Source organism: Ursus maritimus, unplaced genomic scaffold (genome assembly GCF_017311325.1).
Source record: "Ursus maritimus isolate PB19 unplaced genomic scaffold, ASM1731132v1 scaffold_4, whole genome shotgun sequence".
NCBI classification, from domain to species: Eukaryota; Metazoa; Chordata; class Mammalia; order Carnivora; family Ursidae; genus Ursus; species Ursus maritimus.
In genome coordinates, this window is record NW_024426552.1 from 3,255,349 (window position 1) to 3,261,348 (window position 6,000).

Consider the following 6,000-nt stretch of genomic DNA (forward strand, 5'->3'; position numbering starts at 1 on the left):
AGCGAGAGAGGGAACACAAGCAGGGGGAGTGGGAGAGGAAGAAGCAGGCTCTCAGTGGAGGAGCCTGATGTGGGGCTCGATCCCAGAACTCTGGGATCACGCCCTGAGCCGAAGGCAGATGCTTAACGACTGCGCCACCCAGGCGCCCCTCGAACTTGTAACTCTTGAGATCAAGAGTCACATGCTCTCCCGGCTGAGCCAGCCAGGCACCCCCAGCTCATTTACTGATTTAAAAAATCTGGTTGTCGTGGGGCACTGGGGTGGCTCACTCTGTTGGTTAAGGGTCCGAGTCTTGATTTCAGCTCCTATCATGATCTCAGGGTCGTGAGATCGAGTCCTGTGTCGGGTTCTGTGCTCAACGGGGAGTCTGCTTGAGATTCTCTCTCTCCCTGTCCCTCTGCCCCTCCAACCGCACATGCATGCACAAGTGAGCCCTCACGTGTGTGTGCGCGCTCTCTTCCCTAAAATAAAAACCTTTTAAAGAAAATCTGGTTGTCCTGTTTCTTAATTCTCGGCACTTTCCTGGTCCGTGTGCATTTTGATTCAGCTACAGCTGGAAGGTGCACGTAGAAATGCACCAGCTAGATGGTCACCAGCTGAATGCACGTGTGTACTGTGCCCGCCAGAAACAGCTGAGAGGCCCCTGGCCCCCCTGAGGCCGGACCAGCAGACGGCTTCCTCGTGTAGCTTCGGGCCACTTCGGTTCAGCTCCTCTGGTGACAGTCATGTGCAGTGTGGCGTAAGCTCATTGATGGCTCGCTCCCCTTGCTGCACAGTGTTCCCATAGCAGCGTATCCGTTCTGTCAGTTGGCTTTTGAATAGTTAACAAATTTTGGCTGCGATGAACATTCTGGTCCTTGTCTCTGGGAATATACGTAAACATTTCTGTTAGGTGTATATTCAGGAGAACCGCTGGCTCATAGTTCTGCACGTGTTCTGCTTCCATGGTACTGCCTGGCCTTGTGACTTCAAACCCCCTGCTGCGGATGGTAAAGTTCATCGCGTTCTCAACGCTCGGCGTTTGGGTTGTGATGGCGTCCAGTTTTCCAAGGCACAAACTTGGGAGTTACGGTCTGGGGTGTGGGAGCCGGTGAAGCTGCCCACCTCATGTCCGGACTTAAATTTGGTCTTGTGCTCGGCAAGGGCACCTTAGAGAAACGCTTGGATCCTGCACTTCGGGGGTCTCAGGATACACTTTGATTTCATGCCTCTTAGATTCATTGAGCCTGTGTGCCCTGTGGCGCGGTGGCCATCTCACCCATACCTGACAAGAGCGCGTGTTCTGTAGTCGTCGGCCGGACCGTGCTCGGGTGCCTGGTGGGGTCCAGTTGGTGGTGGCCGTGGTTGTCCTCAGCTGGGAGAACACTGTCCTCCTCCTGATTTTTGTGCTTTTCTATTGATGACTGAAATCCGTGTTTAAATGCAAGCGTGGGTTTGTCTAGTTTTCTGTATCCTACTGGATTTTGCCTCATATTTGAAAATTCTGACATTAGTGCCTCCTCACTGAGGAATGTGATGTCATCTTGTTGAATGACCTCGTCACAGTTGTGACGTGTCCCTTTTCGTCCCTAGGTCTGTCTTGTTCTCAGGTGTGGATGCTTGATGCTAACAGACGCTGCGTGTTTCTTCAGTGAGTGTTGGTGGGACCTCTTTCCCACCCCTTTGCTTTTCTCAGACGTGTGGATTTATGTTTAAAGTGGGTTTGTTGTGCCTGGGTGGCTCGGTCGGGTAAACATGTGGCTTCTGCTCAGGTCATGACCTGGGGGTCCTGGACTCCCTGCTCAGTGGGGAGCCTGCTTCTCGCTCTCCCTTTGCCCCTCTCTCCTGCTTGTGCTCTCTCTCTCTCTTGCTCTCTCTCTCTCACACACACACACACACACTCTCTCTCTCTCTCGAATAAATAAATAAAATCTTAAAGTGGGTTTGTTGCAGGCAACATGTTTTCATGTCCAGAATACTTGATTTCAGTGCAAATATGACCTGAGCCACATACGTAATTTAGAAATTTCCAGTAGTCACCTTGAGCAGTTTCTAAAAAGCAGGTGAAATTGATTTTGAGAATATAGTTTATTTCACCGAGTACAGCAACTTGGGCTCTATATGATTACTCATGAACTATTTTACTTTCTTTTTTTAATCTTAATTGTTGGAAATCTGGTGTGTATTTCATGCGCTAGTACCCTTCCAGCTTTGATGAGCCCCGTCTCAACGCTTGGTGGCTGGTGGTGTTCCGAGAGACATAGGCCATTTACGTGCAGTTAACCTTCACTGCTGTGGGGTCTGCTGTCATCTTGTCACTTGCTTTCTCCTTGTCCCGTGCATTTTGTTACCTTCTCCCTCTTTCCCAGCTTCTTTTGGTATGAATCGAATAGTTCTTTAATATCCCGTTTTATTGTACTTTTTGGTTTATTAACTGTAGACCTATTTTCTTTTTTTTGTGATTAGTGTTTAAATATATAGCTTTCACTTCTCACGGCCTGCCTTTGAATGATACCGTACCACTTCACGCATAGCAGGAGAGCCTTGTGATGAAGACTCTGTGCCACGTTCCCTCCTGTTCTCGCGCTGTCCAATTGTGTGGCAGGAGGTGACGTGGCAGGCCCAGCACCGCGACCTTCAGCCAGCTGGCCATTGTGACCCTCGGCCGGCATCCAGGAACTGGCCTGGTAGGTGGTTGCCCGGACCAGGGGGAGACTCCCCCTGACCAGGGAGTAGCTCACAGGCCCTGGCTGCCCAGACAGCATGCTCTGTGCAGTTTGGGACAGCACGGGTGTAAAGCACCTGTTTTCTTCCGGCAGTCTGCAGTTGTTGTGCATGGCAGGCCGAGACCTGGTGAAAATGCCAGGCGCTGGGTCTCACGTGCATTTCTGGCCACGACACGTCACACTTGTCACCACTCTCTGTTGGCACAAAGCACGTCACGTGTCCACTGGGAAAGGACTCTCGGCAGCTGTGCCGTGTGTCCCTGGACTTCATCTCATGTGCCTTTTCCCTGTGCTCACTGTGCTCTGTCCTTTCTCTGTAGTCAATCCCAGCTGTGAGCGTGGTGACGGGCTGAGCCCTGGGGTCCTCCCAGGGAATCACAGACCGGGATGTATCTCAGGGACCCCGAGACCATCGTCACACACTTACTCCATTTATGTGTAAAATCTGCAGTACGTTGTAATTGTTTTTGCTTTATACTTGTCCTGTCCCCTACAGCAGGTGGTCTCACGTGGAGCTATTTAATTGAAATTCCCTTCCTGAGTCCCACTAGTCGTGTTCCCCGTGCTCAGCAGCAGGTGCGGCAGGCCTCCACCACGTTGGGCCGCACCGGGAGAGCCTCTCGCACTGCGGGAGTCGCAGGAAGTGCTGCTGGACGGCAATGTTCGCAAGAGATTGAAAACGGGAAAAAGTTAACATTTTCCTACACGTTTGCTATTTCCAGTGCCATCCATTCCTTTGTGTAGATCCAGCTTACCGTAGCTCACCTGCTAAGGAGTCCTTCTTGGAAAAAAAAGAAAAGAAAACCAACTCTGTCTCACCTCAGCTTTATTTTTGTTTTTATTTATTTTTATTTTTTTAAAGTTTGTTTTATTTGAGAGAGTGCGAGTGAGCACAAGCACGGGGAGGGGCAGAGGTAGGGGAGAAGCAGGCTCCCGGCTGAGCAGGGACCCCGACACGGGGCTCCATCCCAGGACCATGGGGTCATGACTTGAGCCGAAGGCAGACACCCAACCGACTGAGCCACCCAGGCCCCTCACCTCAGCTTTAAAAATCTTTTTATCTTGAGATAATTGTGTATTCACATGCAGTTGTTCGATTAAAAAATCCAGGAGGTCCCGTCTTCCTTCACCGTTGCCCCCAAGGGGGGCTGAGTGTGTCACTGCAGTGGCGGCTCAGCCAGGCGGCGGCCGTGCACACAGCCTCACATCCCTACCCACGTTTCCTTGGTTCTGCACGCGCGCATCTGTGAGCGGTGCACGTTCTCTGCAGCGTTTGCTCACGTCTGGATTCGTGCACACACTGTGGTCCGGGTGCAGCACTGACGTTCCCATCACCCGGGTCCCTCGCGCGGCCCGCTGTCGCGCCTCCCGCCTGCCCTGCCCCACTGCCGGCAACCGCTGAGCGGGCCTCCGTGTCCATCGTCCGCTCCTCAGGAATTCGGTGTAGGTGGGACCGGACAGCGTGCAAGCTTTTGAGATGGGCTGCTTCCCCGCAGTGCCGTTCCCTGAAGACCTGCGCCAGTTGCGGTCTTGTCCTCAGTCCGCACACCCAGTGGCGCTGGGGCGTCCTGCCGCTGGCGTGAGCTCGTCGTCCCGGGACCTGCAGTCGCGCTGGCCCACAGGCACGGGCGCCTCCCGCGTGGGACTGTTGCCCCTAAGGCTGCTGTGAATCTTTGTCTGGGGTGTGGGCGTGAGTGTGTTTTCATCTCACTGGGATGCAGCCCCGGAATGTAACCGAGGGGTGTCTAAAGCACGTGTAGACTTGTCAGCGCCATGCTGTTGCCCCCGGTGGCTGCACCGTTTTATGTCCCTCTGGCCAGCATTTGGTGTGTCCCTGTTTCTCATTTTAGCCCTCTGACTGGTGTGTCGTGTTATCTCACTGTGGCTCCAGTTTTCAGTTCGTTGATGGCAGCGATGGCGACCGTTGTGGATGAGCTTGGGTGCCGTCTGTGCATCCTCAGCGAGGTGTCTGTTCGCGGCTCGTGTCATTTTCTTTCTTTTAAAAAAAAATTTTTTTTTTAAAGATTTTATTTATTTATTTGACAGAGAGAGAGACAGCGAGAGAGGGAACACAAGCAGGGGGAGTGGGAGTGGGAGAGGAAGGCTCCTCTACTGGGAGCCTGATGTGGGGCTCGATCCCAGAATGTCGGGATCACGCCCTGAGCCGAAGGCAGACGCTTAACGACTGAGCTACCTAGGCGCCCCTCTTTTGAAAAATTTTTAATTTAAATTCAGTTGAGTTAACATACCATGTATTTCTGGTTTCAGGGTAGAGTTTAGTGATTCATCAGCTGCATGTAACACGCAGTGCTCATCCCGTCAAGTGCCCTCCTTACCTCCCTCAGCTGTCATTTTCTAATGGACTGTTTTATTACTGAGTTGCAAGAGTCCTTTAGTATAAAGTTCTTTGCCAGTTACGTGGTTTCCGAACATCTCCTGCCGTGTGATTGGTCTTTTCATCTTCACGCAGGGTCTGCAGCAGAGCACACGTGTTGAAATTTGTTGGGATCCAGTTGATCTGTTTTTCCTTTGGTGGGTGGTGCTTTTGGCATCAAGTCTAAGAATTCTGCTGAGACTTAGATCCTCGAAGTGTTCTCCTGGGAGTCTTGTAAAAGTTTCATAATTTTGCGTTCTCCCTTTAAGTCTCTGACCCGTTATGAGTTCACTTTTATGGACGTCCGCCTGCCCAGCACCATGTATTGGGAGGGCTGGTGACTGCTTCCTGGGCCTTCACTGTGGACGGGTACTTACCCTGGGTATGGTTCGAGGTGGAGAGTTTACAAAAATGTGGTTTCGTTACCAGCGTTCCCGTCGTGTCTCCCGGCCTGACAGTTCCTCTGGGGGTCTGTTTCCCTCTATGCCAGTTACTGATGTGGCGCCCCCAGGGTCCGGGTGTCCTGCTTCGCCTGGCTCTGTGACCCTGCTGCTGGACTCTGCAGTCCTTTTTTGCGTCTTGGCATGATGGCCTTGGTGGGACGCTAGGACTCTGACTGAGGTCTAGTGCTTCTCCTGGTTTGTTCCTTCGAGGACCCTCTGGGGGTGGCGGCCGCTCCCAGACCGCACACTCGTCTCTTCTCGGCAGTCGGTCTACCCTTCAGTGGCTAACACCGTTACTGGTCATTAGGTCTTCATCTTAGATTTTTTCCTTCTTCAGATTATTTGTGTGGTTTCTACCCCTTGACTGATACACATCCTTCTTTTTCCAACATAAATGAAAATGCATCGCTTTTTTTCCCTGGCTTCTTTTAAGGTTTTTTTTTTTTTCGTCAGTGGTTTTCTGTAATTTGATTATGAT